The sequence below is a fragment of the Dasypus novemcinctus genome, chromosome 7 (genome assembly GCF_030445035.2).
Source record: "Dasypus novemcinctus isolate mDasNov1 chromosome 7, mDasNov1.1.hap2, whole genome shotgun sequence".
NCBI lineage: Eukaryota > Metazoa > Chordata > Mammalia > Cingulata > Dasypodidae > Dasypus > Dasypus novemcinctus.
In genome coordinates, this window is record NC_080679.1 from 67,420,203 (window position 1) to 67,433,453 (window position 13,251).

The 13,251-nt window shown below is 38.9% G+C and overlaps 1 long non-coding RNA gene across 1 annotated transcript in view; it reads right to left on the reverse strand.

Moving 5' to 3' along the window:
• Positions 1-1,996: 1,996 nt before the first annotated feature.
• The window catches only part of LOC131279298 (uncharacterized), a 130,859-nt gene continuing 119,604 nt past the window's right edge, over positions 1,997-13,251 (reverse strand). Inside the window, exon 5 of the long non-coding RNA XR_009186680.1 lies at positions 1,997-2,100. This is a non-coding gene — a long non-coding RNA (uncharacterized lncRNA). The remainder of the gene's footprint in view (positions 2,101-13,251) is intronic.

Here is a 13,251-nt window from a genome sequence, read left to right on the forward strand (position 1 = left end):
TTATGATAGAAAGAGAAGAGTCAAGGATGACTACGAGAATGCAGAATAAAAATTCCAAGCTTCTAGTCTTCACAGAATCAGTAACTAAATAGAAAAATTAGGGTAAAGGATTTAATTCCATTATATTTTAGACTTTTCATTTGTTAGATGAGGATACCACTAGCATTATCTTAATTACTACATAGGATTGATTTAATGATCACTTGAAATATTGCATGTCAAAATATTTTGAGATGGTAAAATACAACATATTGCTAATTATTATTTGAAGGCTAATTAGAGGTGACACTTAAGGGCACTTCAACGGAACAATGCCCATGGTCCTAATGTCTCCCCTATTGTTTGTCAGAGTTTCATGGGCACACCATTAGAGATTTTTAATTTAGGACTTGGTTGTCTGTGTATTTTTTTTTCCTTTTTTTTTTTTCTTTTAGCATTTGAGAGTTCCTGCTACATTCAAATATCTCTGTGGAGAACAAGTCCTTTAGTGATTATCAGTTAACAGTCAGTGGGGAAATATATACAACATTGGAATTTGACATAATAGAAATTAGGCACAGTTTAGGTTTCAGGAAAAAACCTACATGTAAAACCCAGAAAGGACTTAGATGGAAAAGAGAAGGTTCCAAGGCTAAATTCTTCCTACTTCTTAGTTTTTCCCATAAGCTATCATATTTCCATAGGCAAAGATAGGAGGAAAGTTATATTTCATAGCCTTTTAAACAGAGGTCATAATGAAAAGATATTAATAATACCCAGGATCAGTCAGATTGACTAGATTGAGAGGCAATTTAAAAATATACATATATCCTAGAAAGAGAAATCTATAACTTCTATTGGGAAAATTTCCCAAAATATATCTAAATTCAACAACCTCTAAGGTTTGACCTGGAATTAACATGTATAGAGAACAAACAATCCATATTCATGAATTTTTAAAAATATTTTTAAAAATTTCTAAAGGATACTTAGAGTACATAAATGTTACATTAAAAAAATATAGGGATTCTCACATGCTCTGCTTCCCATACCTCCTACATTTTCCCATATAAACAACATCCTTCGTTAGTGTGGTACATTCATTGCAATTGATAAACACATTTTGGGGCATTGCCACTGAGCATGGATTATAGTTTACATTGTAGTTTACACTCTCTCACACAACTCTGTAGATTATGGGAAGATATATAATGGCCTATATCTGTCATTGCAATGTCACTCAGGATGATTCCCAAGTCCAGAAAATGCCTCCATATTATACCTGTTTTTCCCTCTCCTTGCCTTCAGAGCCTCCAGTGGCCATGTCTCCACATCAACATTGTGATTTCTTGCATTTCTAGAATCACAATAAGTCTATAGTAGAATACCAGTAAGTTCACTCTAGCCCATAGTTCATTCCCCAATCCTGAGGATTCTGGGATGGTGATAACCACTTAACTTCTAATTGACAGAGGACTTCAATCTTATACAGCTGATGGATGGGACTCTCTTACTTGCAATTGTAGGCTTTCTCATTTCCTTTGTATGGTGGTTGTCCATTCTCACCTCCTTGTTAGTTGTCCTGGGTGATCTCAATGAACTGGAGAGTAGGTGTTACAATTTGCTGAGACTTAGGGCCCAGCTGGCACATGGACAGCCCAAAGATTTAAGTCTCTTGGACATATATCTATCAAATCCAGCACCAACTGTAGGTTCAAGTAAAAGAAACAGATGAGCCATATGTAGTGAAACCATAACTGAGTCCAACTCTGTCACACTCAGGAGCACATACTCCAAAGTAGGGCCCATTGGCAAGGCACCAAACTCCAAAGCTATCTGCCCTACCATAGGACCTGGGTTTCTCCAGGGCCCTCAGGAGTCCCACTATTTGGGGTAGAATCTACTTTGGCAGTCTATGAGATCCTGCTGAGATGTACATAAATGTTACCTCTAGGATGACCTCCCAACTCACTTTGAAGTCCCTTAGCCATATAAACTTATTTGTCTTTACCTTTTTCCCCTTTTGTTTGAGATATTTTTTCCAGTTGCATTGCCAGTTGGTGCTTGGTGGTAATCCCTTGGTGCCAGGGAGGCTCATCTCCAGGAGTCATGTCCCATGCTCTGGGGAAGGCAATGCAATAATATGCTGAGTTAGGCCTAGAGAGAGACCACATTTGTGCAACAAGGAAGCTCTCAGGAGGTAACTCTTAGGTACCCTATAACACTAGGCTAAGTTTCAATTTTAAGAGCAATGGCTCATAAACATAGTCATCAATATCAAGGTCCCATCAATGGGCCATCTTCCTTCACTAGTCATTGACCCTGTACTTGGGGGACTGTTGCTGTTCCATTAGAGAATGTGACAAAGCTCTCCAGGATGGGAATTCAATATTCTTTTCATTGTTGTGTGAATCTCAACCCACTGTGACAATGCCCCATGAACATTTGAAAATATTTATATACCTTATATGTATGTCCAGGTGAACTTCCTCCCATGTATCCCACATCACTTATATCCCACATCAATGATCCTTCCCTGCCCCAGTTGTTACTCTTCTGCGATCCAAAGCTTCTTCAAAAATGAAGCCAATAAAATAGCCAAATAGGTATAGCTGTTGCAACTCAGGGCCCAGCTGGCACATGGACAGTCCAGAGATTCAAGTCTCCTGAGCATACACCAACCCCAGCACCAACCACAGGTTCAGTAAAAGTGACAGAAGAACCATGTGTAGAGAGGTCACATCTGAGTCCAACACCATCACACTCAGGAGCACAATTTCCAAAGTAGGGCCCACTGGCAAGGCACTGAACTCCAGAGCCATCTGTCCTGACTGTAGGACCTGGGTGTCTCCATAGCCTTCAGGAGCACCACTACATGGGGTTGTACCTCTTTTGACTGTCTCTCAGATCCTGCTGAAAAGTGCATAAGCTCAACCCCTCTGATGACCTCCCGACTCATTTTGAAGTCTCTTAGCCATATAAACTCATTTGTCTTTACCATTTTACTCTTTCAGTCAAGGTATTTTTCTAGTTGCTTTGCCAGCTGGTGCTTGGTAGTAATCCCTTGACACCTGGGAGGCTCGTCCCCAGGAGTCATGTCCCATGCTGGGGGGAAGGTAATTCATTTACATGCTGGGTTTGGCTGAGAGAGTGGCTACATTTGAGCAACATGGAGGGGCTCAGGAGGTAACTCGTAGGCATCCTGCAGCTCTAGGCCTAGTTGAAATTTCAAGCACACAGGCTGATAAGCTTAGCCATCAGTATCAAGGGTTCATCACTGGACCATCCATATTCACTGGTCTTTGCCCTTAGGGGATTGTTGCTGCTCCATTGGGGAGTGCAACAGAGTTCCCCAGAATGGGAACTTAGTACTCCCTCAGTTGTCGTGTGAAACTTTACCCACTATGTCAACACCCAATGAACATCCAAACATATTTATATACCCTATATGCATACCCTGGAGGACTACCTCCCTCCCATGCATTCCCCATCAATGACACCCCACATCATTGTTCCTCCCCAGCCATATTTGAACCCTTCTGTGATCCAGAACATCTTAAAAAATGAAGTCTAATATATTGCCAAATTCAATTAATAGGAAAATGAAATAATAATGGTAGTTTTAAAGATTAGAAATAGAACACATAATAATTTAGAAAAACTAAAAGTAAAAAATAAATTGGGGTATTAAAAAATGAAAAATATATACTTTTTAAAAATATTTTGCCTTTTGTCACTGTAATAGATGTTGCCTGTATGTACAATGATGAGGCAATCTCTTCCATTTCTCCCTCAGTGTCTACATCCTTTTTTTTTTTTTGTCCTCAAAAAAGTTTTAGGTCACAGTAAAGTCACATATAGAATATAGGGGACTCCCATATACTCAACATCAAACCCTTTTCTCCCTTCCCCAGCAATGATCTTATCTTTTTATATGTGGATGTTACCTTTGCTGCAACTAATATATAGATATTGAAACATAGCTACTAACCATGGTTCCATTATAGTTTACATTATGGTTTACATTTTAGACTATACACTTTTATAAATTTTTGGTGAAATTTAACATGGCCTGTATCCATCATTGCAGGATCATGCAGAACACATCCATTGTCCCCCAGTTACCCCCTCTTCCATCTATTCTATTCCTCTCTCCCCCTCCCCTCGGGGCCCACAGTGACAACCAAGCTTCACTGCTTGAAGGACAAGATTCATAGATACTTGCAACAATGCTGAGCGCTTGACACACTAATCTTTCCTCCCCAGTTGGGAGCCACCCATTCTCTTGAGAGTCATACTGCCCTCTGTTTGAGAACATCAGGCTTCCCCAGGATAGGGGTATAACACCTTCCCGCTCATTGTATAGTTCTCAACCCACTGACATAACACACTATGACAGGATGAGCACTCACACACTAACTAGAAGCTTGCCCCAGGTGCACCCTGTGCAGAAAATATAATAAGGAAGGGTTACTGGTTTAAGGTGTTAGACATAATTCTAATACATAGTATTTATGCATGTCTATTCATACAACTAATAGTAATAATTAGTATTTATTTAGGGCAAGTTATGTATCAGGAAATACACAAAACTATTTGATTACATGATCCAAATCAGTCATTAAACCATTCTGGGGTATTTCTGTCCCCATTTTATAGATGAGGAGTCTAAGAGGATTATCAGTTGACACCTCAGGGGAGATCAGTTTGCAGGTGTAGACGTACTTTCCCTGTAAGAGTGGTGTATAGCATTGGTAGCTGGAAAGGCTGAGGATCACGAAAGTCACAAAAGCCAATAAGTGATGTAACTGAGATTGAAAAAAAAATTGTCTTTATCCTGCATACTATTACCCATGCCACAATATTATATTTAGGGTGACTTCTTTTGAGAGGAACATAATTAATGCACTAACCATAATTTAACAACTTTTTAAAAGATGGCTCTATGAGTGATCCCAAACTGTATTGAGGAGATTCAATTATAATTACTTTTTCTGTTATGTATTCCACATTTTTATTGTCAACATTCAAAGGATGCTAGCTCAATGCAAAATTTCTCATTATTTGTAATACTAACTCAAAATTTTTAGTTCCTAATAAAAATAGAAGAGAATGTATTGCAAGCATCAGCAAATATTTATTGACTGCCTACTGTATGCCAGGCACTGTTCTTCATGCCAAGTATATGCTATTTAAAAAATAATCCTGCCAAAATCCCTGCCTCATGCAGCATCCTGCTAACTAAAAAAGTTAAACTGTATAAAGAAAATATTAACTTCCTTAATACCAGGGAAGTTAAATAGACCTCAAAAGAATAAAAAGTGTTACTGTGGCTAATCTACCTCTAGAATCTTAATTATGAGACACCCAGGGGTTCAAAAATTGTTTTAAAAGATGTGACTGCTCAGTTTCTCCTAATAGCAAGCATGAAAACTAGAAGAAAATGATGTCAAATGTCTCAGACTAAATAAACAGTCTAAGTTGACAGAAAGATCTGAGGCTGTTCTTGGGAAGATATAAGAAGTTTCTGTGCGGTGATGCCCATGTGAAGCCATGCACTTATGTGGATGAATACAATACACATGGGTCTTCTGGAATCCTCTCCTCTGGAGTTTTTGCCTTGGTAACATTCCCCCCACCCCCATTTACTACATTCTCTTTTTTATTTTCTCTATCTTTCAGAGAAAAACAAAAAAAAATGAATTGTACCTCTGACAACAGAATACAGATCAGCAAATAGTTATTCCACTGACTGAATATTGTCAAAATATTTAATATTTAGCCATAGAATATATTTCCTTGTTTCCAAATTGAAGATTTAAAATGCATAACTAGCTTTTAGGGTTACTGTGAAAATCCATTAAGAGAAAGCCTTGAAGAAACTGTTTATAAAGCACTTTAAAATGATAATTACAAGGAAAGGCACATTTAGCAGGCATGTAGAATATGGTTTAATTTCTTTGGTTATAAAGCTCATCATTCCACATAAAAACCCAGCTTTTTCTTGAATGGAAAAGCCAGTTAGAAGTCTTGGTAGTAAGTTCTGCAAGAAATTATATTCGGTAATTAATTTTTTAATAACTGGTTCACACATATAAAGTAGTTCATTTACATAAAAAATTACTGCTTAAATGACAAATCAATTATTGCACACAAAGTCAATTATTATACACTTGTTTAAAACTGAATATCATAATTAAAATTTGAGTAATTTGCTGTTTTTTCCTGTTGCAACACAGTACAGTAATTAGTATTCTAGCTCTGTGAGATTAAGTGTCTCTACAAAGTCATTAAAACAAAAATTCCTAAATTTAATGCATAAATACAGGATGATTTTAATATTTCTGAAAAGTTTTTTGATAGATATTCATTGATTCTTCTACTTTCTAAATATTATTACATAATTCACATGCCCATTGGCTATCACTTTTCTTTCTGAAAAAGAAGTGGGTATTAAGACCTGCAAATGCAAACCTGGAGATGAGGGATCTTTCTAATCATATGAAGTTCACTTATATAAACAAGCTAATTCTATAAAAAAGCTACAAAAACAGATTTATTGGTGAGTTTTCTACTTAGAATTTGTAGCTCCCAGTGAATAGAAAATAAAAATTTATTTAGTTAATTTGTTTGCCTGTTTTAATTCTGCAGAAATATTCTGAAAGAGGAAAACAGTCAAATGGTAGCATAGCAGAGTCATCACAGGCAGGCAAGAGAGTTTTTGAGGAACTATTAAGTAAGCTTGTCCACAGAAGAGGTCCATGGGTTCACATGACTGGGCCAATTGAAGGTGCTCACAAATATACTCTTTAATTCTTTTCCATGGACAAAGTGCACACTGAATGCCTGCTCCAGCTTCCAGTTTATCTAGACTCTGACCCCCTTTCTCCTCTTTCACTATTACTACTCTGGACTAAACCACCACCATCACTCACAAAATACCTATAACAGACTTCTAACCCCCACCCTAGCCTTTGTAGCAGTTCAACACAACAGCCAACATGATCCTGTCAAACTGTAACTAAGATGAAGTCATTCCTCTGCTCAAAACCCTCTGATGGCTCCCATCTCACTCAGAATAAAAGTCAATGTCTTTTTCATGGTTTATGTGGCAGTTCGAGATTATTTATACCCCCCAAAATAAGGATTATATTGTAAACTGGTCTGTTCCTCTGGGCATGACACACTTTGATTTTATTACATTCAGCTGAGATGTCTTTGATTAAATTATGTTAAGATTAGGGCTTTGATTCGAATATGTCAGTAGGGTGTAACTCAGGTTAAGTTTGCCCTGCCCACTTAGTGGGCTGATGTAAATGGGCATTCATTCAAGAAGACACAAGAAGACGCACACAGGAAGAAAGCTCCACAGACATCAGAGGAGAGAACTCTTTCACTTCGACCCTGCTTGTCATGTGACAGAAAGGAGACTTCACAACCAGCTAAAGTTTCTGAGAGAGATGGACCATATGCCTAGTAGCCTACAGCTGACCTTGGGAAGACAGCTGAGAGTGATGAAGGAGGCCCTGTGAGACAAACCCAGAGGGGGAACCCTCACCCTCACAGAAATCAGTGACCATCTCTCTTCAACATATGGCAACTGACTTTGGTGAGAAAGCAACCTTGAACTGGACTCTTTAGACCTTGTAACTGTAAGTTTTTACCATGAATAATTACCCCTTATAAAAGCCAACAGATTTCTGGTACTTGCATCAGCACCTCTTTGACTGACCAATATAGCCTGCAAAGCCCTACACAACCTAGCCTACCACCTCTCTGAATTTATCTCTTACTGATCCCAGGTCACTCACTCCACTCCAGACTTAGTGGCTTCCTTGCTCCTGCCTCCAGGCCTTTTCACCTGTTCTTCTCTCAGTCCTGAAAGCTCTTCCTCCTGGCTCATTCCCTTACTTCCTTTAGGCCTCTGCTCACCTTATAAAAAATTGTGCCCTGTGTTAGTTTTCTAGGCTGCCATGACGCCTTATGGGTTAGCTTAAAAAATAGGAATTGACTCACAGTTTTGTGGCTAGAAGTCTGAAACCAAGATATGGGAAGACTTGCTTTTCCCTGGAGTCTAGTATTCTGATACTGGCTTTCTGCAATCTTTGGGGCTCCTTGGCTTGTATTTCTACCTCCTATCACATAAAGATGCCCTCCGCTCCTTCCTTATTCCTGCTATCTAGCTTTTGACTCCTTCCTGTGGCTTTCTCTTTATAAAACCTCCATTAACTTGGATTAAGGCCCACTCTGCTGGATTAAGATTAAGAATATGTCTACATTTGGGTACATAATTCAACCTACCACATACCCAATCATAGAATCTATTTTTCTTATTTTTTCTTCTACTGAAATATTATCTAATTGCCTGTTATTTTGTTTTCTCTCTTTATTATTCCAAAGAACATAGACTCCACCAAGGCAGAAACTTTTTATTGCCACATCTCTAGCCCCTACAGAAGTACTGACATTTTGTAGGTACAGTGATATCTTGTTAGATAAATGAATGAATACATTAATAATAACATATTCCAAACACTACACCACCTTCAGTATGCTTATTTTCACACTTTTAATAGTGAAGAGGAATAAATAACTTTCAGTAGTACTACTATCACTCATTTATTTATGTTCATTTATTAAACAAAATATTATTTATTATGTGTGTCAAGACATTTATAGGCTCTGAATCATATTTCAGTGGAGAAAACAAACAACAAATGAATGAATAAAAAATATACAGCATAATGCCTGGTAGAGATAAGAGCTAAGAAGAAAAATAAAGCATGAAAAAGGATTGTGAGTGCCAGAGGATAATATTAAACAAACGGTAATGAGGGAAGCCCTTTCTGAGGAGGGGGCATTTGAATAGAGCTCTGAATGAAGTGTTAGAATGAGCCTAGAGGATATCTAAAGAAGAGCATTCCAGATGAGAAGAATGGAAAATGCCAAGACTGGAGCAAGGTTGCCATTTTGGAGAAAAAGAGGCCAGGATGGTGGGAGCAAACCTCTGAGAAGGGACAGGAGAGAGTGGTAGCCATAGAAGTTGGAGAAATAGCTAGAGGCAGATTTTTCAGGCCACTGATACTATTCTGAATGTACAGGGAAGTTACTGGGAGGGCTTCAGCAGTGTAGTGATGGGTTTTGACTTGCATTTAACAAAAAGGATTACCCTGGTTGTTGTGCAGAAAACAGACTGACGGGGTAAGAGCAGAATTTGGGAGAGCACAGAGACTTACAAGTAATGTTATTCTAAACTGTTGTGGTGCATTACTAAGTCCGTTTGCAATATTTGGCGACTAGGATAAAAGACACAGAATGACCAATCACCCAAACAAATATGGGAGTAGAAAAACATGGCAATTTGATTTTCTAAGGCCCCTGTCATAGTCATTCAGAAAGTTCCAAACAGAAACACAGTCTTCAATACATCCAGGATTTATCCTGCATAATACTGAAAAAGAAAAACTGTGGAAATGTAGTATTTTTCAATCCTTCAACTACAAAGAGAAATATAGGATCAACAGAAATAACAAGAAATTAACCACCCAGAACCACCTATTCACCTGGGAAATACGTGGTCAAATTACCCATATTAGTAATTTGTGGTCATATAAATAAGATATTCCTGGAAGAAGTCACCCTTAACCTCACAGGAATAGTTAAATGAAAAATAACATTGACCACTACTGACGTACATATTTTTCTTTCATTGTCCTAATGTACAATTTTATTTTCTCCATATTATTCCATTTCATATATGTGGCCCACAGCTTATTTAAATTACATTAAAAAATACACCATGTGATGGTGGTGCAATGATGTGAATGGGAATGATGATGCTGGATTGTGAGTGTGAGCAGGGCTGGGTGGGTGGGTTGGGCTCTCCATAGAGCTGGGGGAAGAATGGGGGAATGAACAGGTAAACTCTGGGGAGGTAGAGAACTGCAGGTGAGAAGAAAATTGTGGGAGTGTTTTTTTTGGCAACTATAGCAGGGAAGGGTCACTGGACATACAGTGTTATCTTAGTGGGTGGAGACCCACAGAACAACCAACAAAATATTAAGCTCCCATCCTGGGGAGTCCTGCTACATTCTCTCAGAGTGGCAAGAATCTCTAGAGTACACAGGCAGTACCTAATAAAAGAAAACAGATGAATACACCAAGCCCTTGATATTAGTACTTATGAACTTTATTCTTGTAAAATTGAAACAGCCTAATAATATCTATTGTCTAAGAGTTATCTCCTGAAAACCTCCTATTACCCAAATGTGGCCTCTCTTTAAGCCAAAATCAGCATATAAACTTACTTCTCTCCAGTGTGGGACATAAATCCTGGGACTAAGCTTCCCTGACACCAAGAGATTATAACCAAGCCCCAACGAGCGATGCATTTGGAGAAAGACCTTGAACAAAAGTGGTAAACATTAAATAAAGAAGAGTTTTTATGGATAAGTGATTTCAAAGTAGGTAGGGAGGTCATTCCAGAGGTTACACTTATGCATATCTCAGGTCCATCTCCCTAACTGCCAAAGTAAACTAAGCCTCAAGCAGGGGGCTCCCAAGAGTTCTAGAGACATCTGGACACTATAGGCAGGACAGACAACCCCATGAAATCAGCACCGCATCATTGAGCCTTGGAATATATAATAACCTATTCCCCCAATGCAACAGAGTTAGCTTCATTTATAATTTCCCTACACATGAGTCTATTACCCCTTTTATTTGAACCTTTAATTAGTACCTATACTCATTAAATATATGTCCCAGAGACTTAAAAATCTTTGGTCTGTTCATATGCTGGTTGAGCCCTGAATCTCAGCAAAGTTGTAGCCAATACTGCTCTTCAGTTCATCATAGTCACCACAACAACTAACAAAATGATGATGATGGACAAATCTCATCCAAAAATCAGAGCGTATTTACAGCTGCAAGAAAAATTGTTCCTTCCATCTGCCCTCATCAAATCTAAGCCCCGTCTCTATCTGAAGCAGTGTGGGCATGGTGCATTTGAGGGCACTGGAATTGTTTTGCATAATATTGCAATGACAGATACAGGCCATTATATGTTTTTTCAAAACCTATAAAATTGTTCAGTGCACAAAAAAGAGAAAGAAAAATATACTGTAATACTCTGCTTTGACCATGCTAATTTCTTCCTTTATAATTATTTATCTAGTAATTTATTTACTTATTGTCTTTGGTTGTCTTTTGTTCCTTCCTCTACCTTGAGGATTTGGGGATGGTGATGCTCACTCTGCTTCCAATTAAGAGTGGACTTAGATTCCAGGGGGCAGATGGATGGAACTGTCTTGTTTGCAGTTGTAGATACTCTCTGCTTCTTGGGTTGGGTATTTTCTACCGTCATCCTTTCATTAGTTGCCCCAGGTGAGTCTGCTGAACTGGACAGTAGGTTGGCTCTAACTCTGCTGAGATTCAGAGCTTATCCAGGATATGAACAGCCAGAAGACTTAAGTCTCTGGGACATATATTTAATGGGTATAGTGCTAATTATAGGTTCAAATAAATGAGATAGAAGAACCATGTGTAGATAACTTCTAAATGAGTCTAACTGCTACATTGGGGAATGATACATAGGGGTTATTATATATTCCAAGGTAAGGCCCACTGATGGGGTGCTGATTTCCTGGGATTGTCTTCCCCACCTATAGTGCCTAGATGTTTCCAGAGCCCCCAGGAGCATCCCCTACTTGAGGCACTATTTACTACGGCAGACAGCGAGATCCTCCTGAGACATGCATAAGCATAACTTCTAGAATGGCCTTCTAACTCACTTCAAAATCTCTTAGCCATTAAAACTCATTTGCATTTAACATTTCCCTCTTTTGGTCTAGGTCTTTCTCCAAATGCATCATTAGTTGGCACTTGGTTCTAATCCCTCAGTCCCAGGGCGTCACAATCCTAGGTGTTATGTCCTGTACCACAGGGAAGGTAGTATATTTATGTGCCAAGTTTGGTTTAGAGAGAGGCTACGTTTAAGCAACAAGGAAGCCCTCAGGAGGTATCTCTTATATATTACCAGGCCAAGTTTCAGTTTCACAAGAACAAGGTTCACAAGTACAAGCATCAATATCAAGGGCCTGGCACATTGGTCTGCCCTCCTTTGCTAGGCATTGCCCATGTACTCCAGAGAGTCTTACCACTCTATGAGACAATATAGCAGGAATCACCAGGACTCACCAGGATGGGAATTCAATATTCTGGCAGTTATTCTGTGGGTCTCCACCCAAGAGACAACACCCCATGACCACTTGAACACTCACACTCCATAGGGGCATGCCCCAGGCACACTCCCTCCCACACATCACCCAGCACTGACACCCCAGACCAGTGATCCTCTCCTACCATAGCTGCAACCCCTCTGCAACCCAAAACTTCCCCCAATGCAAAGACAACAATAAAAAACCAATATTAAAATAAACAATGGAAAAAAATTTTAATTTTTTTTGCATTGTCTTTCCTCACCATAAGATCTGTTATCTTTCATGTATAGCTTTAATGTATAGTGACAATTTCTTCTCTATGTTCCCCCAGTGTCTTTTTCTTTTTTTTCACTTTATCTTCAGGGAAGCTTAAGGATACAGAAAAGTCACATAGAAAATACCGTGGATTCCTAAATACCCTACTCCCTTAACCCCCACACACATTCTCCCTCACCTATAACATCCTACATGAGTATGGTGCATTTGTTAAAATCAATGAAACAAAATTGAAACATTGCTACTAACCATGGTCAGTGGTTTACAGTATGGTTTACCTTTTGCACTATACTTTTATAGGCTCTGGCAAAATGTATAATGGTCTGTATCTCTCATTGCAAGATCACACAGAACAACTCCAATGCCCCAAAGATGCCCCATGTTCCACCCATTCCTCCTTCCTCCTCTCCTCAGAACCTGTGGCAACCTCTAAGTTTCCATTTTTTAAGAATAAGTTTCATAGTTATGTGCATTAATGTTGTTCTTTCTTTCTTTTATTAGGTGCTCTCTATGTCCTCAAGATGTTCTTACCCCTCTATTTGAGAATACAGCAGGACTCCCCAGAATGACGTTTTAATATTTTCTTGTTTATTGTGTGGGTCTCCACCCCTGAGATAATACCCTATGCCAAGATGAACACATTCATAGTCCATAGGGGCATGCCCCAGCTGCACCCTTTTCTGCACATTCCCCCACCACCAATGCCCTGCACCAGTGACCCTCCCCTCCCATATTTCCCAAAATAAAAGCATCCCTATCATTGTAGTTTCAACCA